This window comes from Nothoprocta perdicaria, unplaced genomic scaffold (assembly GCF_003342845.1).
Source record: "Nothoprocta perdicaria isolate Ctin4 unplaced genomic scaffold, notPer1 scaffold_0, whole genome shotgun sequence".
Taxonomy (NCBI): domain Eukaryota; kingdom Metazoa; phylum Chordata; class Aves; order Tinamiformes; family Tinamidae; genus Nothoprocta; species Nothoprocta perdicaria.
The window spans coordinates 6,689,571-6,713,820 of record NW_020454092.1 but is presented as its reverse complement, the minus strand read 5'-3'; the positions used below and the strand labels follow the sequence as shown (position 1 = coordinate 6,713,820).

The window sequence follows — 24,250 nt, the reverse complement described above, 5'->3', positions numbered from 1 at the left end:
CAACAACAAACTCTTTGGGGAAACAAGCAAGTTCTATACACACTCCCCCACTTCTATGCCCAGTACGACTTCAGGGGGAATGTGTTTTTCATAGTATTTTTAAATGAAGCCATTTAAGTGTTAAAACAAAAAAACAAAACAAAACAAAACAAAAAAAGAGTATTTCCGACCTTCCAAAGATCCCTAGGACATATTTAAGCACTACACCACAAACACAGCTCTCYGCTCTCACTAGTTATCAGTAAGTTGTTYGCTAGAACTTTTGAGATTTTCAGTGGAAAGACGAAGGCAGGACTGTTTGGCTGCAAACGCTGCCTTTGCTGCCAGGCTCAGGTGCAGAACTCTTCACACTGCTCACCACACAAGGACACAAGGGACACAAGGCTGCCTATCATATTTATCAAGTACCTATAAATTCCATAGTGCCGGTACCACACTTGTAGGGAGGGACCGTGAAGTGTGAGCACATCCTGCATGGACTGACTGGCAGTGTAAAAGGCTCTTCCCACGTCACTGGTCACATTTGTGCTCCCATAGTAGGCGATGACACAAGTCCAACTCTTCCCATCGGATCACAACCCCACAGGACAGTACAGATGCTGCAGCCCTTGGTGGCAAAGGAAACATCCAACATGGGTCATGATAGGAAAGACCAGCCTGAAGARCGTCGCTCACCTACCACAGCTCTGATTTTGGGTGTCCCTCTGCTCACATTCTCCCCACAGGGCAGGGTGCTGAGCTCTCATATTTGCACCAGTTTGGGGGGCATTTGTAGCTGCAAATTCAGCATACAGAGCTTGAGAGTGAAAGGGGAGTTTCTAATTCAGGAATTCTTTTTCCTTCCCTTTCTTTTCAGGACAGAGTGCTTCCCATTAAGGATAGGATCGCTGAGTACCTGACCAGGGAAGCAAGGCACATGCTAGAGCAAATCAAGGACAGCAGCTTCTCATGTCCACCCTCCCTTCTGAAAGCTTCACATCAAGATCTCTCAACCACGGCAAGACACTAAGCACTCCTACTTATCAGCTCAGTCCCTTCTGCCCTTCACATAGTTCCCAGTTCTCAGATAACCACCTCTGATGTGAGCTCAGCAGCTTTTATTTTTGACAGCAGTCTCGGGGCTCAGTTACCAGGCTTGGACAGGAAGGCTCCCTGCTCAGGCCCTGGTGGGGYGGGTGGCGACAGATGCTGAATATATTACAGACAAGTGGGCCTGGGCTCTCCATCCCAGAGCAGGGACTGAGCAAGCCTGGAYGCTGAAACGCAATAGGGGTCCTAATGGAAGACCTTCAGGGCTGCTTTTGCTTCTGCTACATTTTAATGCTTCTGCAGCATTAAAAACAGCACTGGGAAACACTACAGGGAAAGCCATTTAAAACAGCTCTGTAGAATAACGCAGAGAACAGCAGGGAGGTCTGTGATGTGGCTCAGAAAAGTGTCTTTAATCAGACAGGACACTCGGATAGCCCAGACAGCCCCAAGTTCGGGCAGCAGGACGAGGGCTGCAGCTGCACTGCGAGGGGCCTTCCTTGTCCCAAAGGCCCTTGGCCACAGCAGGATCCTCCCTTTGCCTTTAGGAGGGGCTGCTGCACGTAACCGCGCTAACAAGCGTGGAGCTGGACCGTGGGCCTGGCTTAGCAGAGGGCAGACGGGTAGCGCACACGGAACCGAAAATCCCCACATCTCCCACAGACAAAGGCACAGYTTCCTTGACAGATACCAAGTGACAGTTTAAAACGTTTCTAGCACTGCTTATGTAAGTGTTGCTTTGTGAGCTGGAGAGGAAGGAGCAAAGTAGAAATAGAGGGAGAAGAAYGGAACAAGAAAACCCCTTTCCAGCCACTCCTTTCCCATCCTGGGCAGGTGTTCAATTGCTCCGACAAAGAGCTTGGAAGCAAGCTAAAGGAGATGGGGTGACACATGGACTGCTGACACTGTTGTGAAGTTGATGGGAGTCAAGCCCCTCAAGACATTTGCCCCTTCATTTTACAAGGAAAAGGAGACAAGGGGGTTTCCTTCCCTACAAGGAATGGCTAGAATCACTTTTCTAAGCACTAGCCTTGTTCTGAAATAGGTGTTTCTGGCTCGTGCAGATGGCCTCTCCAGACAGTTCTTGCCATCAAATCTCTTCCCAAGTAACTCCATGAGAGCTATCTGAAGTCACAAGTGAGCTCTCCTGAAACTAGGACCGCTATGAGCACGGGGGATTGAGCTCGGCCAGCTTTCAGAGCCCGTTTTTCATCACCATGCCAGGGAAACACAGGTGCAAGTCCCACATGGGCCCAGGAGAGGATATAGAGTGTCCAGCCCTGCAGGGTAAGGCTAAAAAGCAGTTCTTTATCTGATTTATGACCAATTGCCAAATCAGATGCTGTCAAAGACAGCTTTGGAAGAAAGTTGTTCTCCTACAGACCTGACAACACAGCAGGAGACCCCACAGGCCATTCCCTTTTAGGCTGTTCATCTGAGATGCGCTCCAGATTGACAGCGCCTGAGCCCTGCCCACCCAGCCGCCATCCAAGAGGTCCTCAGAAGCTGCAGACCCCTCTTGCTCGGCCATCCCCAGACAAGGACCTGCCTTCTCACTCACACAGCACTTCAGCAGCACTTCAGCTTGGGACCAAGTGTGACAGAATTGGCTGACAGCCCCTGTAAGGCAGGGCCGAGAGCCACAGAAGGGGCTTCACCAGCAGGATAAGCCTGTTAGAGTAACGTGCACACATGGAAACTGAAACCTCAGCCCGCAGCTAAGATCACCGGCTATTTCCAGCTGGCCTGGGGACATACACCCATAAATGTGTCATTGGCTGCACAAGGTGGGGCTCGGGCTGCCGGCCAGCTCCAAGCACAGCCTGCTCCCCGCCCTACCAAAAAAGACAACCCAAAGAGAMAGCCCTGAAGTCAGGGATAAATACCCTGTATTTCCAAGAGGAAAGCTAGAGTGATAAGGCAGGTAACAGATCTTCAGCACCTGGGGGTCTTCAACAAGGCTCAGCAGCAGCCTCTTGTGCCTCCCTCTCGCCAAGTCTGATCAGCTTGAAGCTCCCATTCCATTTTTACTCTCCAATGCCTTCTCCTGCTTTTTATCTCATTAGACAAACACAAAAACCATCCTCTAAACTTAGCCCGGAGAAGTGAGCTCAGCTCTAAATGTCACTGGGTTTAAGGCACGGCGGGGCGGAGGGCGCGTTTGTGTCCCTGTCAGTCAGGGACGCGCGGCTGTAGCCAACACCATTGTCAGCTGTCACCGGTACCGCGAGCGCGGGGTCTATTCACTGCCCCACCGGCCTCCCTGCCCATTAATAACCAGAGGAACCTGCAGTTCCCTGGCCCTGCTGCCACCCCTGCGGGTCACAGCCTTACTTGGAAAGGCTCACTGATTTTAAACCCAGCCCATGTTACTACAAAACGGAACTATTTCCTACAGGAGTCAATGCACCTGCAGAATATTAGACATGTGCAAACTGAACCAAGCCCACACTGAACTCACGTGTCACCCACTCAGGCACATGGGTGCCACCAAGGGCTAACAGCTGTTTTTAACTTTTAGAGGTTCAAGGGATTCRAGTTTGGGCTTCTTTGTTCTCTCCCGCAGCAGAGAGTTCATGGCAAAGTCCTTAATCCTTCTGAGCAGCTAGAAAACCAAACCATAAATTTATTGCGGACAGATAATAAACAGGTGAGGAAATAGTTTAGCTGTTACCTTGCCAGGAATTGACAGCCCCCACTCATTCTAATCCCAAAGCGACAATTGTGGCTTTTAAACCCACCCCTTTACCTACTTCATCACAATAGTTACAAGTCTGAGCAACTCGAGGTATTTGCACAGATGACGCTTTTCCTTCAAGTAAAACTAAAAGATTAGAGAATCACAGAACGGTTGAGGTTGGAAAGGACCTCTAGAGATCAGCTAGTCCAACCCCCTGCTCAAGCAGGGACACCTAGAGCACAGTGTGGCATCCAGGTGAGTTTTGGAGATCTCCAGAGAAGGAGACTTCCACAACCTCCCTGGGCAGCCTGTTCCAGGGCTCTGTCACCCTCACAGAAAAGAAGTTCTTCCTCAGAGAGGAAGCTTCCTATATTTCAACTTGTACCTRTTACCCCATGTCCTACTACTGGTCACCACCGAAAAGACTTTTGCCCATCCTCCCTACATTCTCCCSTCAGGTATGTAGACATGCTGATCAGATCTCCTCAGTCTTCTCTTCTCCAGGCTAAACAGGCCCAGCTGCTTAGTCTTTTTTCATATGATAGACACTCCAGTCCCTTAAATCATCTTTGCTGCTCTATGCTGGACCCTCTCTAGAGGCTCCACAAGCTTCAAGAAGTTTCATTAGCTTTTTATCAACATATAGAAAGCTTCAGAACATTTTCATGACCACATATGCACTGATATTTCCAAGATAGCTCTGATTTTATTTCTCTGGATGTGTTTGCTGCATTATTTAAAGGAAACTTGAAAGAGACAAAATAAGGGCATTTAGCTCAAATCTCAGTCTACTCCTACTACGGGAACTCTGTGCTGTAGCATAAAGGCTAGCTCTTCACCACAGACAACAAAGGTAAGAGGGCACATCTGTATTGCAAAATATACTTTTTTTTTTTAGCACAGGCTTCGTTTATTACAGGAATAAGTCTACTTACTAATACTGTGCTCCTGCTGAAGCAAGCCTGGGCAGCTTGCAAGCTACAAGTACACACAAGCCAAAGCAGCCAAGGAGCCTGGGTCTCTAATTCCGGGAAGGAGAGTGGTAGAACTTGGACCTTCAACCATCATATCCACTGCTGCCTTGTACCATAGGCTCAGACTCCAGAGTTCCACCAAATCCCCTCTGCTTTCATGGCAGAGMTGAAGGGAAAGCCCAACTTTCTCTCCAACCAAAAAAACTCAAACAAAATCCTTTCAATGGCTTCTCTACAGGAATTCTTTTTTCTTTAAGCTATTTTCAGCATTCAGTTCTCATTCAAGTTGAGAGTTCCTACAGAAGGCACTCTTTCCACGTCACTGAAGACCTCATTTTGTCAGAGTTTTCAGCCAATTCTGTCACGATAACGAAAATGTTTTCATGCAAACCCAGTTTAGACAAGATTAAAGAAAACCAGCCTCCACTCAGTGCTTGGTTATACAGGCTAACAATAAAGCAAAATGTCTGTCCGGAGCCTGGAGGCCTTGCTGACCTCTGTGATCACAGCCTGCTCATTTCTATAGCCAGTAGCACTTACAGGAAAGCAAAAGCTGGAATTTGCATCTAGCTGCTTTTCCTTCCCTGCCTAAGGCCGGTTTGCATAAGGTTGCAAGGATTCAGCCTCCAGAGTCAGTCCAGGTAACGCTAACTCACATCTTTAAACTACAGCCCGGCATTTTAACCACCTCTTGGCTCCTACCCAAAGTCACATCCAGTCACTCTTTTCCCCATTCTGCCCCATCATCACCATTTGTGGAGGTAGGTGGAGCTGGGTGTCCATAAGCACAAAGTTCAGACGGGGGCAGCGAAGGCACCACCAGAAGAACATCTGTATCTGCAGAGGGTAAATCTGTCTTCCATGTCACCTCCTTGGTATTTCACAATTTATTTAAAGGTTCCCTTGAAGTACCAAGAGCCAGTGTCTCAAAACCCCACCTTATGCAGCTTAAGCTGCATGATTCAGTTGAACACGTGCAGGTCAGGCCAAAACAAGAAACCCAAGCTGAATGCCTCCAACCATCTCAGCCTGTAGAGGCTACAATACCCCTTCTCTCTGCACTGGGCTGGAGGGAAGGTTTTCATGACTTCACACCCTCCAAATTTACCATGTCAAACAGGTCAGCATCCTGCCTAGAACAGGAGCTGACACTGTGAAACACTATCTCAAGCACAAGAAGAGCACTTGAACCAGAGCAGCCCACTCCATAGCATTCACAAGTTCCTGCATTTCCTTCACACAAAGGCATCAGATGTGATACAAGCCAGGCTCCCTGMACCACACTGGATGACCATGAAGGATTTGAGTACAAAGTCTAGGAACTCAAACCTAGGAACCTGCTAACACATCCCTCCAGTCCCCAACTGGCCCTGCACCAACACGGATATTGATGCGGCAAGGCAGCCCTCCCCAGAAGATCACCAGACCCCTTTTGTTCAACACAGGAGAACACAAGGGCAAGACTAAGTACACTGGGACAGGAGCACACTGACAGCAGCACATGCTTTCAGCCTGTGCTAGACGGGACATTACAGCAGCACCAGCTGTGCCCTCAACCAGCCCATCTTCTGCACTGCTAAAGAAAAGCCACTTCATCCCACTGACAAAGGCAGCAGAAAGAGCTGTGGCCTAGAGGTAGACGGATAGTCTGTAAAACACCAGCAGTCCCTTCAAACTGCTCTATTGTRCAATCCAAACAGCAAGAAAGGAACAGAGGAGTTTTTGTGCTGTCCGACAGGATGCACTTCAACACTTTGTTAAAATTAACTGGACAAGTTATCTATTTTAACAACCAGCCTCATTTAAACATTAAGCTTCTCCAGACAGTAACGGGCAACTCTGGATAATAATCACTCTCATTCCCCACTACTGCATGTAAGCCTGTCCTGTTCTGTCCCACACGTTGAATTCAAGTGGGGTCTTTTTCCTCTTGCTGCATTCCTTGCATTGAATTTCCTTCATTGCAAGTATGAGGTCTCTATTTTGAGTAACCCTTGTCTTGGTGGTTCCCAATACAGTTCCTATTCCTGCTGCTCAGGTCAGGAAAGAGGTAGAACCAGCAAAAGGAAACCAASACTTCAACAACCAGAGCGACTTAAGGTTTTGTTCAACTTTTGTTAATTTAGTTAGAAAGTTAGAAAGAATCAGAGAGCAAAGCCCAGACCTACACTAAACAGGCAATGGGGAAGACTGTGATGAACAGATCAAATACGGGGTAACCCTAACAGATGATCYGGCACTAGAGAAAGCAGAATGTGGTTCAACACTGTCTGATGGGGTTGGGCAGAAGGCCAAATTTGAAAGGGTYGGTTGGGGGTAATGAACAGAGGACCTCCAGGCATACAGAGGATATGACAGACACATTGCTAGTGTTCATTGAACACCTTTGGAGGGGAGCAAAAGCCTCAAAAGYTTCAAAACATCAGCCCAAACATCTACTAAATTAGGTGCTGAGCACAGCAGCAGCGGGACCAGAGGGAAGAGATGGAGGGTCTTAGAAAGGAAKCAAACAAGGGTCTGAGCTCACTCTGCAAGAGCCATGTCTTTGCAAAACCRAAGGCAAGTAGCAAAGAAAAGCAGGAAAATACCTTATCCCTCCATCCTAACTGCTCCTTACACAACTCCACAGGGCATTTTGAACCCCGGTCTCAGCAGGGCACACACAACACCAAGCTCTCTCCCCACACYGAGCAGGCCACTGCAACTGCAATCAAAGGGGTCAAAAACGAGAGCCCCACACGCCATCCTCAGGACAGGYCCATAAATAGTTCACATCTTGCTCTATGTCTGCCTTCACCCACAAGCTAGTCRGGGCTTGTAGTTCCATCAGGACAATGCAACCCTACAGGCCAAAGCCCTGCCAGCTTCTCGCTCTCATCCAGAAAAGACCTTGCACAGAGGCAGCTATTCCACAGAGCAGTTCTTGCTGACAGTCCAATCCATGCCCTGCTCTGCTCCCCAAAACTTCCTGCCAAGGAGAGAAYAGCAGAGCTTTCCTTGCCCTGCTCCTCCCTTTGGAGCTATCTGTGGTTCCGGGCAAGGAGTGAAGTTGCACAACTTCTACAGGAAAGGAGACCTGTCCTTCAGATCCCCTCACATAATATTCATTTCTAACATAAAAAAAAGATCCATTTCTAACAGTACCTGAAGGGAGAAGGTTACTGTCCCTAACCACAAGGTAACGGGTTATCCCCAACAGCAGTTGAATTGGCAGCAAGGTGAAGGGAAGGAAAATTTTGCATTTGCCAGATAAACAGGTCATCTGAGGAGCAGTCTTGGCTGCTAAGGGCTGATCATGAGTTCCAAGAATGGAGTAGAGAGAAGGGAACCTAAGTGAATATGGAGAGAACAGAGCGGGGGAAAAAAAAGGCAAAAAAAAAAAATAGAAAAGCTCAACGCACACATTTGGGCTTTGGAATTAAATTCCATTTTTCGTTGAAAAAGTTGAAAATTTTCCCTCACAGAAGCAGATCAAGGACAACTCAAACACATGTACGACATCTATAGGTGCCTGCCTACATGTAATTATTTGTTCAAAATTACAAACTGTTAAAAAAAAAAATACAGGCAGTTATCCAGAAACCAAGGCCAGAAAGAAGATAGTGGGTTGAAGTTACAGATCTAGGCATAAATATACAAGAACACTGAGTGAYTTCCAGCATGCGGTCTGCAGACTTCAAGGCCTGGGCAGGAGGAGGACTACAGAAAGCAGTCTGTACAGCTGACACARAGAGGCCAAACCCCTGAAAATAAATAAGGCCCATGGACAAAGAAAGTCTGAAACTCTACTCTAGTCCATCTCTTAAGAGTAGGGTGAAACCTTTCCATGGGACATATTGCTTACCAGTTTTAAGAGACTCCTACAATTCTGCCAACACGTTCACAGCACACCGAGGTAAGCAGATRAGAAAGTGCCGCCCCAGACCTAGCTCAGTCCCTCAGGTCTAACCCCTTCAACAGCAGCCACAGCTTCTGACCAAAGAGCAAGCAGTGCATCAATCAAGCCAGAGAGCATCCACTTGAATTGAGTAATGGCTGAGAGTTCAGCATGGAGATGGTGCGCWGGAGAAAGAACCACCAAAAGTCGTAAGAGGTTTTCTTTCCAGAACCTTGTAAAGTTCTAATTTTTTTACAGTTCCAGAAATAGAGGAGAGAGCTGAGCAATAATATCCCTTTCTTGATCCCCAAGCAGAGCTGTTCTGGGGGTGCCATAAGGCCACGTAGACTTGGCAGAGCTCTCGGTCCTGGCGGGAACCTCCACATCGAGCAACACGCGCGCGGCCACAGAAGCCACCGCGGGCAGCAGAGCCCCAGCTCCCCGCCGGGGCGCAGGTCGCCAGCACCACGGGCACCAACCCACGTGGCCGTCCTCCACAGCATCATCCCACCAGCCTTCCGGGCAGCTTACACATCCTGGCTTTGGCTTAGTATTATTTTAATAAAAATGAATCATGGCAGCAACCRGCAAGTGCTCTGTGGCTGCTGCTACCCACAATAATAGCTCTGGAAAGTGAACAAGGCATCCACACACCTCTCCACGCCTTCCTCCCCACAAGGGAGATGCCATCCACTAAATGCCCCTCCTGTCACCTGTGGAAAAAGCTCTAGGCATCAGGGCTACTGTCAATAGTGACGGAGCAGCCACCTCGACCCCCTGCCACACTAAAAGGTGCTGCAGAGGTCTGCTTGGCATCGGTTGTCTGTGGGTTAAGCATCAGCTCTGAGATCTCAGTGGCAACAGGCACCTTCTGCCACCTCTCCTTCTCCACAGAAGGAGGACAGGCACAGTCACAGAACAATCATGGAGCCTCTCCTACCACAGGTTTCACTTCTCCCTCCCTTCTTACACAGGGGCACAACCACAGCCAAGCAAGGACAGGAACAAGGTGCTCCCACCGAGGGGAAGAGAAAGCTGAGGAGGRAGGAGAACTTGCCCCAGGCGGGTGTTCCCAACTTGTGCCTCTGCTCCAGCTCCATCCTCAAACTCTGCACCCCTGCAACAGCAGCACTGCTGTATTAGTGCTGCGCTGCCTGCACAGCTTGCTACTTAAAAGCTGTAGTAAGTGCTAGCTTGGCTGAATAAGGACAAGCTTAAACAAAAAACTGAGAATCAGCTGTACGAGCATCAAGTATTTTACAGTGAAGAAACTGTGTTGAGTTTGTTACTGGCACCTGGGTACCGAAAGGCACAYTGGCCCAACACTTGTCTTCCTCCAGCCAAAATCTAACACCACTTGATTCAAGTCCTTCCTCACCTCCCTCTCCCATTACACACCAGTAAAACACTCCCCAATCATCAAGCTGAGGGCCGGGCACCCCAGCAGGCAGTAGCCACAGCAGGCACCGTGGGAAGGGGCAAGTGCTGAGAAACTCGTCCATGCGTCCTGCAGCTCTCAACAAAAGGAACTTTTGTCCTGGAGAGGCTTTTCAGCACAGCCACGCCAGAGTCAACAGGGATAGACTGCAGCAGCGCCTGGAAACACGATRGCAAAGGGGAAGGAGAGGAAAGCAGTGCTGCTTCCAACTCGTGCGCACCTCYGGCCAGCACTGACAGAAGCTACACCTCAAAGGGCCCCAAGTTCTTAAGGGGAGCGTCCTAGAAGCCTGTCGGCATTGGGAAGGAGACACGGAAACCTCTGCAGACTATTCATTTATATGAGCATTCAAAGCTACTGCCACCCAGTCACTCTTAGTGAGATCTCCCTCGCCTCAGTTTCCAAGGTGAAAGCTCTGCTCTAAATTTACTTTTTGCAAGAAAAACCAAGACCCTCCCTAGAAGTACATTCTCCTGCACAGATGGACAAAGCTTCTTCATGCCCATATAACAAGCAGGATAAGAAAAAAAACAGCAACATAGACCTGGGTTAAGAGTAACCCATGGTTTCTGATTTCCAACCAGACTCGGAAGGAGTGGAACAGATTCCCAGCAGCATCAGCATCTCCTTGTCCCTTCTTACAAGGTTCAGGTCACTCTTTTCATCAGTTGCGCTGCCTGTGAGGCGGGAGGGTCTTTGGCTAAAGGGGTAGRTTCAGTGGCCAGACAATTGGGACAGGACACGTCCTGTCTCTATTCACAAAGGTCCCCAGAAAACATCAAGACTGAGTTGCCAAACCTGTATTGCATCAGAAATGAATCAAAACTYCACCGCCACTTCTAAAGGAGCAGTATCACAGCCAAACCTTTTGCTATGCAAAGACAAATTGTTGAATTCTAGAGCAAGACAATGACCGGCCTTGCAGGTTCCTGGACAATATTCCCTGGGCRACAGGGTCAATGACTCATGAACAGACCAGGAGGGACAGCGAGTCCATCTCATAACATGAGATTGCACCACCTKTCTTAAACACTCAACACCCACTCATACCAGCACTGCTGCATTTTCTTCCTAGATCTCACATGGGCCGCTAAGGGCCCGATACTCACTGAGGTGCTATAAAGATACCAACCCCTTATGTGCAGATACTGATCCAAGGAACACTTAGACATTTGCTTGCTATTGGTCTTACCAAGAAGCAGCTACATAGAAGCAGGCAAATGAGCAGAAACAGGGCAAGAGGGAACAACCCAAATCAATTCCCAGGACAGTTTGTTCTCACCCCATTGAGGATTACGGCAGCTGAAGAGCCTGAAGATTTAAGACCACTGCAGTGCACAGAGATTATTGCTTATTACCCAGGTCTTTGATTAAACTTTTAGATAAGAGAGCAAGAGCACCTTGATGTGTTATTTCCTCAGCAATAACCAGAGCTCTATTATTAAATGAAGGCACAGATCAAAGTGGCAGCTCCATTTGGATTCTGGTCTGGTTGCACAGGTGCCACAGGCAGGAATTAACAAGGATAGGAAGAGAAAGAAAGACTACAGCAGGAAGGATTGAGAACAAGATTGCTGAGGAGCAAGAGGATGCTGAAAAGCAAGTGTTAGCTTGGAAGAGGAAGGAGGGTCACTTATTTTGTCAGGACCAGATTCAGAAGAAAGAAAATTGCAAGAGTGACATGTCGAATGTGACTGAAGTCCCCCACCTTGTCTCCCTAGGAGCAGGGGGAAATGGCCAAAGCACGGACACTTTCTCCARTGGTCACAAGGTGCCAGGTACACAGCAACAACAGGCTCCTAGGGCTTCCCCTACATATCGTGGGGGGGATGCCCTGCTTTGTAGCTGCCTGAAGAAGCATCCAAGTGTCTAAGCACTTGGCTTCCTGCCATGGTGTTGTGGTGATGACTGGAGATTACAGTGTGGAGACGGAAGGAAAGAAGAGATTGAAAGGAGGAAGGATCTGCTGCCTGAAAGTAGCGAATGTTACCAAAAAAAGCCTCAGGGTTAGTTAAGGCAATGAAGGGAGAGCAACATCATCAGAACCAGAGTTGATCAAGATCTTGCGGAGTACAAGCATCCAGCTGCACCCACCAGCACACATGAAGCACAGGGACACCTTCCTGTGAAGAGCTTCCTTCAACATATCAAGAAACAAACTCATCACATCCAGCACTGGTATCACCTGCCCCCACAGTCAGAACAAAACACCTTCCTTCTTACCCCCTGCTCCACAGACACAAGCCAGAAATGGGGCAGGCTGAGGGCAGGTGCTTTGTGCCAGTTGATCATCACAAGACAGGCCTAATAAGTTTCTAATCTAGGCAGCAGGCCAGTCTATCTGCATTCAAACATCACCGGGTAAGATCAACACAGCATTGTTGTGCTAGACTGCACATGCACACCAACAGTCAAAGCTTCTTCCATAAAGAATCGCTTCCTCTTTTGCAGGTGTCAGAAGACCTCTTGAGAAGAGCCTACCCATGGTGATAAAGGGAGTCTACAACAGCAGCAAGAAGCAACTCTAAGTTACTTGTAGTCAGTAACAGACATTAACCATAACCCACTCTTCCCAGCAGCAGGAATGGAGAAACTGTCAGTTCCCTTCAGAACTGGGAAAAGCTGCCCTAGAGATTGTCTTTGTCAGATACACACTTTGGGCTGGAACAAGTCACAATGCCTCTCCAGAGATTTCCTTTTTCTTTCTATCATGGTACTGGCTGTTATTCTCACATAGCCCCTGAAGAGATATCATCAGTTAAGCGCACGACCTCCCAGCTCCTGAACAGTGCTCTGTATCTTTCAGCCGCCATCATGTTATCAGTACACACTGGCAAGATAGGGCTTCTGACACCGAGGCAAGGCCAGCTATTGCTGGAGGAAAGAGAGATGCTGAATGAATTCCTGGCTCTTTCAGCCTTGCGGCTTCCAAAAGCGGAGTGATGGGAAAGGCAGGATGAAGCAGAATTTACTTTTCCAACCTTGAGCTGCTCTTGTACAGGCTGAATCCCACCTGCAAAGAGTTTTCTTCCAAAAAGCCAGGACTAACCGCACAGTGAAACCAATGCAAGGAGTTCCAAGGGGCATCCCCACACAGTAACTCTCAAAGTGAGAGATACAAGATTAGGGCAAAAGGATGACTAGTTTAAGTCCTCAAATATACTACCCTAGGTAAGTAGACCAGTCTAAGGAAACAGCCCATAKTTTGCCCAAACCTCTCATTTCTTGAATTTCTGAAAATATCTTGGGGGAAGTAGGAAGACTGAATAGAAGTACAGGAAGGGTTCAAAGAAGYACTCGCAGTGCAGCTCTGATAACAAACCAGGGCAATTATTAATACACTCCTCCTGAACAGGGTTCCCCCACTCACGCTTTTGCCTTTAAAGGGCAAGATCCATTTGAGTTAAGCTCTCAGATTTTACACTGTGCCAGGGAGCTGTCTGTGGCTGAGGTTCAAAAGACCTCCTCAGTGCTACAGAACTGGAGCTGGCTCACAGGCAAAACAGAGAAGGAAACTGATGGCAGCAGACAGTGAGRATGACAGATTTATCTCCAAAAAGTGCTTGTTTCATCTGACGAGGAAAAGGCATTTTACTTTCTGCTGCTCACTCCACGGAACAAGGAATTAATCATCCTTGAAGACCTCTCAACCCCCTGAATCACGAGGCTGAAAACACAAGAAGCCCTAACTTTATTTTTCAGGCCTCTTTATCCCTTATTCACTATCTAAAAATACCCAGGCTGGTTTCAGATACCCCTCCCCGCCCGCCCCGCGCCACAGGCTGCCGGGCCGGAGCGACCAGGCCAYGCCGCCGCCGGCGCCTCCCCTCAGCTCCCCCGGCCTCCCTCATGGCCGCCAGCCGAGCGCCCCAGGCGCCAGACAGACACTTCACATCCCAGGCCTGCCGTTGTCCAGCCCCAGCCCACGGTCCCATCCCCGTTTTCACTCAYGGCCCATTCAAGATGAAGTTTAATTCACCCAGGAAACACGCGTGYGTTCCTGTTGGTTTGCTGGGCCACGAGGCACACGCGCTTGTGCTTGCCAGGGCTCTGGGGACATGCACAGCGAGCACTGCATGTGCAGCTCCTGCCAGCCTCACTGGGTGGAAGAGCCTGTCCCAGGGCAGGACTTGGTCCCAGAATTCACACTAGAGACAAGACTCGGGCACCCCCATTCCTTCCCGCTCATGTAGAGCAGCTCTTCCAGCAAGAAGAAAGTACCTGGTGTCACTGTCACTGCAGAGCTCACCCCTTCTCCCCTCTGCAAGCCCCTTCCCAGCTCTCTCCCTTTCTTCATTACCTTTAACACATTTGCATTGTCATTCAGCTCTGTAAAACACCATGTCTGTTCCTTTAACACATCAAACCTTCTCCAGTGACTGGGAGCATGTTTCCATTTTGCTCCTCAGCCATGGGCCCACACCGCTCCCAGCACCTTGCTGTTCCCTCCCACAGGGCTACCAAAGCCTTTCCTACAGCCAGGTCACTCCCACCATCTCATCTCCATCCTATCCACCCGCTCTCGGAACAGAGCGTACTTCAGAACCATTTCTTAGCCTCCTATTTGGGATTCCAGAGGTCCATTTTGCAGGGCTCTTCTCATCAAAGATAGGAGTGCTGGAGCTAGAAGATACAGGTCTTTTGAGCAACTCATCCGGCTGACAACATCAAGAGAGATGAAAGAATCTTATATTTCATCTACATTTTATTCCCAGTTACCCACAGTACTTCAAACAGCTCTAACACCCCCTTCATAACAATGTTAATGACCCAACTTGCTCTACCCCTTGCTATCTGCCTCCTCAAGCTCCTCAGGGCAGGATATAGCTACTTATCCCATCTCTTCAGCTTGCTCTTTAAACAAGCAGACTGCACTGTTCTGCATAACCAGTCTGCTAACTCATTCACCTCACAAGCACCTCTTCCTTCCTCCAGAACACCCATCAGCTGCCACTAATCCACCCCCTGGATAAGCAGGTTAATGCTCTTTAAGCACAGAGCTGAGGAGGCAAGGCCACACGCTGAGGCTGCGAGAGGCGCCTCTGCACACGCCGAGACCGGCAAAGTGGCACTCGGGAGCCTCCCCAGAGCCCCGTTCCAGGGCCGGCCTCCCACAAAGGGCAGCAGAAACTTGTGCCGTGAGGTGGGTGAGTTCCTGGCACACAGGGATACCCGGCTGCACAGCAGATTATTGCAGTCCCACACATGCTCCCTTCCCTACCTCACCCTCACRCCTGATTTGAGACTGGCTTTGCACAGAGCAGTTCTCCCCACATAGAAAAACCTTGACAAGTAGCATCGTTCCTCCTCCCCCACCATACACTGGTGTTTATATCATCAGCATCTGCTCTGTATAGGTCAAAAATCAAACCTTTGAAAAGCAGAAGCCATTCAGAGGATGTTAAGACCCTTCACCATCACTACATTAACACACAACAGCTGCATTTCCAAACATGAACAACTCCCTGGTAACACTCCATTTTAACAAGGACTCAGAGAGACCTTGCAGACAGCRTCTTTGACACTAATGGCATGAGAAATGCATTGGTGCAGCATAAACCAGCAAGAAGGGAAACGTGTTGTTAGCACATTTGAGTACCAYGAAATTAAGGCGGCAATGTAATTTTCCCTTCTCTTGTCCCAGGACAAGAATCAGTTAAATCCCATTAAATTATGCAGATACAGCCTTTTATGTGCAGAAGGAAACCTACAGGGATGAGTGGACACCRAGACGGAGGGAAGTCCCCTCCTGCATTTCTGCAGCCTGAGCTTCCCCACAAATGCAACCAGAAATACAACAGCCAGGGATGAAAAATAAACCTTTGCCATCCAGCAGCAGCAACTCCGTTTTGCTGACACTTGCTTTATGAATGGGGGTGATGGGAGAGCCTTATCTACAGGGACATGGTATTAATATTTATGTGCAATATGTGTTTATATATGATAAAACATCACAAGGGACTTGTGAAAACAAGCACAATGCACAGTGCTGCGAGGGCAGCTTCAAAGATGCTCCTGCTACAAGAACACACACAAGGCCCTGGCTGAGGACAAGAACAGCCCTAAAAGCTTCGGAAGGGAGAACTATTTGTCCAAACTCTACAGCATGAACAGAACCAAACACTAACTGAACTGGAATTTGTTGCAGGAGAAAACTGACAGATCTTCCATCTTTTAACATTACATCTTTAGATGGTCTCCATTTTCAAGAGGAGAATGGAACCATGATGGCAGTTGAGGAGAACACACAGCACATCCCCAGGAAACAAGAGTTATCTTCCTCATGACAGTTCTATACCAAGAACGCCTAAAAAACACACAACTCATCAGTTCTCAGGAGGTTTTACCACCATCAGTGTTGAGCTGATGGGCTGACAAGGGACCCAGGTGCCTATATGACACTGTTCCAAGTAACTGCTTCCGGAGCACGTTATGCTCCAAATACCCATTTCCAACACGTGTTTACAGGGGGGTTCATCCCTTGTTTTTCCTCTCCTGGAACTCTGTTTCACCTCCCCATCACAGGCAGTTTTGTGGATTTGTTTCCAACCTCATACAAGTCAGAATTAAGCCACAGGACAGCAGGAGCAGTTCTGTGACCTCCTCCATGTGGCCCCACATCCCGCGTCGCGCTGAGCGGCACTCCCAGACCTCCCACACCTCGGTGCCTACATCCAGGCTATGCAGCTACCTTTGGCTCCAGGTTCCTGTAGGGGCTCCTGCTGCATTAACCCAGCCTTGGTCTCGCTGTTAAYTCTATGCATCTCCCTAATCTCCTTAAGGCCTTTTACCTTAAGCCTGCCCTGAGCAGCAGCTACGACACTTATCCTAAGCTTGCACCCTAGCATAAATTCCAGACAGAAGAACTAGCCATTACTAGGACAAAAGAAAAAAAATACTGAAATAAGAATTTTCTGGCCTCTTTCTCCCTCGGCTGTAACTATAGCTCCACTATAGGTGTATATACAGCTGTGCCAGGACATTGACCACACAGCTGCCAGAGGAACTTGCACAGCCACCCTGGCCATACCCAACCATAAGCCTAACTCATAACTCTGGGCAATTTTTTATTCCCATTCGGCTTGTTCTTGCTTGAACCAGGCAGGTAAAACAGTGAACTCCCCAGAATCTCAGCTTTTCAGCAAACCACAGATCGGARGAAATGTTTATCATTACTCCAAATATATTTTAAAATAACCAAAACTAAAAGCCAACCCCACAAGCAGGCAGGTCTCCAGGAAAGCAGGCAAGTTTCCATGTTCCCTTCTGGCACCTCAACCTTAGGTAGGCATCAAGTCAGAGACCAAGGCGAACCGGACACCCGGCCATGGGGCTGGGTGGCTGCTGCAGTCACTGTAGCAAGCCCAAAGTGGCACCGTTTAATTCGGCTGGCACCAGCGTGACATTCCAGGCAACAGGACTTCACAACAGCAATGTCTGTTATTYGGGTAGGCATTTAGCACAGCTTAATTAAAGCCTATCTATAGCTAATGGTAACACTAGTAAGAGGAACAGGCTGCATAAATAGTGCTGCTTGCACAAATCCCCCTTCTCATCTCCTCCTCCTCCCCTGCAACACTCAGTTTAAAATGCTGATATATTTGCAAGATATATTTTTGTTTCTATGCAGACACTTGTGTAAAATGAAGCTACCAAATCAGGACAAAACGTAAGAGGCATTTGGGGCCATGCCCGAGCTGGGAAGAGATAAAGGAGCAGGTGTGTTTAGGAAGGAGGGGACAGAGGAGCTCCCTGCRGCAGAACCACGAGAGAAGAGGGCTCCAGAAGTGACAGACTGGGTGCAGAGCCCCACGAGGCAAGAAGGGCTCTGGGAAGYGTTCACAACTGCCCTGCTGAACAAAAATGGGAGTTGCTCAAATGCAGGACAGATCTGGAACATGTAACGCGCAGGACAGTGTGAAGAAAACAGGCACTGGATGAGCAGCTGAGACTCCAGAGGCAGATAGAAACCAGARAGCAGGAGGAGGGAAGGTTCAGGAATGCTGCCCTCCACAGCCAAGTTGGGCTACGGAGCGTGGCTGGTGCCAGCAAAGAGGGCACATGAGAGAAGCTCTTGATGGGTCTTCCCAACCAAGTCAAAGATTCTCCCCCACTGCATGTTATAGGGAAGGCTTTAAACATCRGTCGATCAATAGAGAGTCAGAAGGAAGCAGCTTTGAACATCCCTTCTTTCCTGCCACTTGCAGAGGCCACCTCCAACTCGGGAGGAATTAAGAGTTGAATAACAGCAAACCTGAGAAGTCCTGGCTGGGCCAAGATCTCCTGCTGCGAGTGGGGATAAAGCTGCCACTAGACCTGCTGAGAACCTGGCCCGTGTCATCTTTGGGCAGAGACAGCACCACAACAGCCCCCAAAGAGCTGCCTCAAAASTTCGCATCCGAGATGCAGATTTCGAACTGGCCATGGAGAAAACACCCCGGAGCTCAGCAGCCRTCCAGCACAGCAACATAGCCCGTCACCCACTGTATCCATACCACACCACAGCAACACCCCATCCTGATACAGTTTTCTTCCTCCCTAAACTATTTATATTCACCAAGGGGCACAGGTCTCCAGCTTGGCCAAAGGCCGAGCCTAGCCTCTCGCTGCAAGCACCATTTACAGACAGGCAGCAGATGAGCAGCCCGGATGCAGGGCTCCGGTGCAGGACTATGAGCTACAAGGCACGTCACCCCTTCGACTCCCGACCTCCCCTTCCTACCACATCACAGTCTGTCTTCTAATTCTCGCCCCCAGGCCTTTGGAGACAGAGCTGCACTTTGTCTCCAAAGAAAGCCAGTCTCTCTTCCCATTTCTTAAGCTTACATATACTCATGAAGCTTTCCCCTCTATTCAAAAATAGCCTCTTGTCTATAAAACCCTCCTTCCTCAGCCTCTATAAAAGCATCCAAAAATTCTTACAACGTACTGAAATATGGAGCTTTACTACAACAGTAGTATCTTAATTGAGATTGTCCAATATCTGCATTGAAATTGCTTCAGGAATGGCCTTTTTCCAGTAATGTATAATATGAACACACTGCCATCACTAACAAAACTATATTTCATGATGAGGAAAGCATTATCAGCATCCATTCATCCTCTGAATGGCTCAAGTTTACTTATTCACAGCTAGGCTTGGCCCTTTCCATTGAAGATTTTTAAAGAAAAAATAAAAAACACAATTTTATTCCTATTACTTTTTCAAGATTTTGGCCACTTTGTTTCTACAAGTGCTGAGGGAGAAGAATGGGCGATAAGGTCAGTCCTACCCACAGCCTCCTGGAGCTGGAACCATCACAAAGCTTCCTGGTACCTTACAGGAACACACAGCCCTCCCRACAAGGACATTGGACCTGCACGAGCAGCTTTCCTGCCACAGACCAGTTGCAGAGAGCTGCATTTCTTCACATCTCAGTCTTTACACCTAATCCCAATACAGTCAGAACTGTCCCTGGCACCTTTCCAGGTGAGTCTGATGGGATATAATCATTTAATTCACAAAGATTTTCAAATTCATCTCTAGATTAAATCGCGCATAATTGTCCCTGGCTGGATAAAACAGGCCATCGGGTCAGGCAGCATGAAATTAAAGACACAACTTCCAATTGTTTTTAAGCAGTTCCCATCCCTTTCCATCCCTGCTAGCAAGCACCACAGTTCGTTTTCATTCAACTGAACTCCCAGTGAAAACTGGGAGTTTTCCCAGTGAAAATTCCCCAGTGCAACTCCCCGGTGAAAAGCGCTTGTAATTTAGCTACCCCAATCTGTAACCACCCTACTAGAAGGACAACTTTCAAGCGAATGGAGAAACGAGTGTGGTTCTTATGCAATTTTAACAAGCCCCTTAAGACACACGCAAAATAAATGCTACGATCAGTGAGGAATCACCAAGAAACAAGTTGATTCAAAGCAGGCTACCAGGCTTGTGAACCTGAACGTCAGCTCTTTGCTAAGGGCAGTATTTCAGGCTTTGATACCTGTGTGTCATTAAGAGATTAACAACAGCCAACAGTTTTCACAGAGGCTTCAGCTGCTCTAAGTACAGCTTTCCTCCAAAACTGAGAAAAGTTTTCACTCCCTGTCCTGCCTAATGGGCTATATTAGGGACAGACACCACACAGACTTCTCTTTTTCTATTTTTTCTTCCAACGAAGGCAAYAAACACGAAGTCAGCACTGTCTGGCTTTTGCGCCCCATCTCTCCCAACTGCTTCTCAGTTCCTGGTCCCCTGGAAACTCTCACCAAGCACAACTACTCAAAAGACCTCAATCCCCCAGCCACAGGGCCCAGCCCAGCTTACCCCAGCACAGGTTCAGAGGCAGATACATCTGTGTCACACACGTGTGCTTGGAGAGATGTGATCATGGGAGTGTCAGGTGGCCAACCTGGCACTTGGGGGGAAGAAGGTCTGATCCCTGCACCTACAGACTGGCAGTCAAGTCTGCCAAAGTCCCACTGTTTGCAGCTCACACATCCTGTCATCATGACAGCGAAAACTGGTACCTAATACCTGTCAATCTAATATAGCCTCTCATCACTCAAAAAGCTCCCACCACCAAAGGTTTAAGGCATTTAAGGTAAGCAACAGAAGCTGGTTTCTATGTCCAAAGAGACTGGAAAGAGAACTGACAGTGTTTGTTATTACTATTTTCTTCCACAAGTGCCCAATCCTGCAAGAGGCTGAACACCTGAGGCTGCAAACAGCTTGGCTGGTCAAGCCGCTTGCTAGTCACGTGCCAACAGTGTCTGTGATGTTGAAATAAATCTCATTTGGGACAGGACAGACTTGTCCTGGTCTCACCAAGGCTCCTCATTCGATACTGTTCCCACAGGTGCCTCACTGCGCGGCCACAAGCCGCTATCTCACACCAGAACTCGCAGGTAAGAGGCAGCTCTGGGCTTTTCCACCAAGATCCTGCTCCTCAGAAGTTCACGGTCAGCTCTGCACATACAGAGGGGCCTTCACCACAACACCATGAGTGCCCTGCAAATCAAGCTGTTCCTTCCATGGGCAGCCAGACACGCAGAGCCTGGTTTCCAATTTCATTCCCTCACGCCACCTGCCTCCCCTTCCCGTGCAGATTATCCAATACCCAGTAATACAGTCTGAGCTCACACTGGAATCATCTGTGCATTAGGAGCATTAATCCAGATCCCTCTCCCCAGCCCCTGCATTCAAACACTCTTCAGACCTACCGTATCTTTCAGATTCTACCCATCACCCAAGCCTTGCTTTCTTAAGAAGCCAATCTAATAGAAATAAAGTCCATTCCTTATCTTCTGGGAAGCCTTCCAGGAGTGGAGAGAAGTTAATTTCTTGATGAATTGGCAAGAGAGCAACTGTCCTGGCTCTTCAAGCTCTATCCATTTTCTCCACCTCACTGAGGGAGCCGGGTGTGCTGCTCCACACCACCCTGCCCTACACAAAGGCAAGCGAAAGCCAAACAGGCACCGAAGAGACTGAAGGATCCTGAAGCAAAATCYATGAGGAACTTTCCCCCTCTTGCATAGATACATGTGATACTTCCTTCTTGCGAAGGACCTTTTGGGATTTATAACATTTAAAGTCTCCTATCTGTTGAGTTGCTACATATCAGGCARCTTCTGATAGGTGAAGCTGAAGATGCCTTCATTTAAATTATAGCTTTTGGGTGCTCCTCCTTGGTATAGACTCCCACCAGCTTCAGCAGGGCTGAGACTTCAACCCAGGGCTCTCTGCTGCATGTTCCACCTACCAGGGTGCTGAAAGGCCCATGCACACATGGACCCCAACACACAGACTCACTCAATATGTGGGCCGTGTCTTTGGCAAATCCTGTTCCACCCAAAACACAACTTTCTCATTTTCAGCAAGGGATAAGGATGGGAAAGAAAAATCCTATGAAACTGAATCCTGAGGAAAAGGACATGATTTGTTGATATGTTTATCAGATTTACAGGATAGAAAGAGAATAGTCTAATGTCACAGAAGAACGTGCACCACAAGCACCAGGTTTCAGGTGTCTAATCTGATCCTGCTTTGGATTGATGAAAAGAGGAGAGACCTCCAGCTCCTAYCAGCATAGGAACTTCCCACGCTCAGATACATCTAGAAAGACAAGTTCATCCATCCCTACTTGTCTCAGCAACAAAAAGCTCCTAAAAAACTCTCCTTCTGACATCAACTTCACTGTTGTCTCCTCAGCTCTGTCCATTAACCTCTCAACGAGGTAAATCCTCAGGGTGCTCACACTCAATTCCCTCTCTGATCCGAATATCTTCCCAGCCCTAAGGAAATGCTGGAGAAAAACAAACAGGTTGGTTATCTAACACGGCTTCTCACTGCCATCGAAGCAGCACATAAGAAAAAAAAACATGTTTTTTACTCCTCTTGGAACCTCCAAGTAGTTACCATGACACCAAGCTTGCATCATGTCACTGAGACTATTTTAATTTGTTCAAAACAGRAAGGCCTGTAGAAATAGAATATTCTTCAAATAAAATGAGAACCACCTAAGTTTAGAATATTTCAAAAAAAAAAACAGAATTTAAGATAAACAGCCCATATAGTTGCATATTTCTACTCAGAAACTGGCTTATTAGACGTAAAGAAAAAGTCAAGCGTTTATTGACGAAGAGCCTGTTTATACTGAAGAGCACGCAGACTCTAGGTTCTCTCCAAGACAGCCTAAGGCATCAAACCACCTTCTCGCCATCTGAAGTAATTTAGACCCTACTAAAGGTTCAGAGCTTCAAGTCTCAGTCTAAAAATCCTGCAGCTCAGCACTGAGGAGAAACAAGTAATTCACATGACTTCCAGCCCAGACCTCCCAATTGCTGGTTACAAAGCACGATGAGTTGCACAGATCCTTCTTGCTAGGAGGTTCCTCTGGACAGAGACAGCACCTTAAAGCAGCTCCTGGACAAGGAGCAGATTATTGCAGAGTATCAGACTCGAGGCCACATTTCAACTGTGAGAGGGGTTAAAAGGGTGCACAGCCCATTTGCAAACAGCCTAGTCAACTATTTTGCCCCATATTTCCTGTTGAATTGGGAAAGCATCTTCCAAAAATAGCCAACAGTTTTGCTGAATAGCTCAAAACAAACAGTACTTCTGAAGGAATATCTTGCATACTTTGCACAATAGCCATCTCAGAAGGGAGAGAAGGATGTGTGCAGTGTTTCRGTGCAGGATTTGCACTGAACAACAAGACATCATTCTTTGCTTCGCACAAGGCTTACATTCACCACGAGGGAAACTGCTGAGGTCCAAGTCCCAGGGCTCAAGCAAGCCAGGGGCGGAGAAGAGAATCGCACTGAAGGGAAGAGTTTTTATCCCAAATTCAAACCAAAAGAGGATACGCAGAGGAAACACTGTCAGCTTGTTTTAGCCTCAAAAGAGAAGGGCTAAGCCCCATTCACTATCCCTTCAGAATAATCCTCTAATACATTCAGCCACTTGCTCTGTTGTGCACCCAGATTTACCTCCGCATGCTTTGCTTGACTTTTTAAACACCTGATTCCCATTTCAAGCATCCAGACTTCCAGCTTATYCTTCCTATTAAATCCCCATTAACAATATCTCCAATTTGAAAGAACACACTGCACAACTAACAGCAGCCCGGGCCCAAACCACTGCCGGCACCTGCCCCCATCCAGCCGGGCTGCTCCTCCCTCGCTGGAAGTTTCCATGCAGGAGCCTTCCTGGGGGAACAGTCCAACACATCCCTAATGCCCCACAACAGAGATACCAGTAAAGAAGAACCTAAACCAGTACAGAGGAGCCAGCCAGGTGGTAAAGCACCTGTGCCTTGTTTCCATCCCCTTTTTTAACATCCCCCAAAGCAAAGGCCTTTGCTTAGATCAGGATTAACACGGCTGTAGAGCCGCAGATCCACGTTAACTTATAGACGAGCGCTCTAGGCTTTATGTCCTGTTTTCCTCTGTAAGGAAAGCACAGCTGGCCTCCCCTGCGTAAAGCCAYGAAATAAGGGATCTCAGATGACAGCGACTCCTCGAAATACAGAGCTGAGCACCCCGATGTTGTTATTCCTCCCCCTATAGCTCCCATACCCAAGCCCCCTCATCGCCTCAACACAGGAGTAAGGGAACGGGATTTCCAGCTGGGATGATTTGAGGGGAAAGCCCCTGCCTCGGGCAGAGCCAGGGGTGTGCGGGCAGCGGGCGGGCAGGGCCCGCCGGGTGAGCGGCCGTTCCCCGGTCAGGGCAGCGGCGCGGCCCCACCAGCGGCTCCCGCGGCGCCTGCCCCC

At 48.3% G+C, this 24,250-nt stretch overlaps 1 protein-coding gene across 5 annotated transcripts in view; it reads right to left on the bottom strand.

Moving 5' to 3' along the window:
- The window catches only part of BIN1 (bridging integrator 1), an 83,172-nt gene that overhangs the window by 58,475 nt on the left and 447 nt on the right, over nucleotides 1-24,250 (bottom strand). The window lies entirely within an intron of this gene.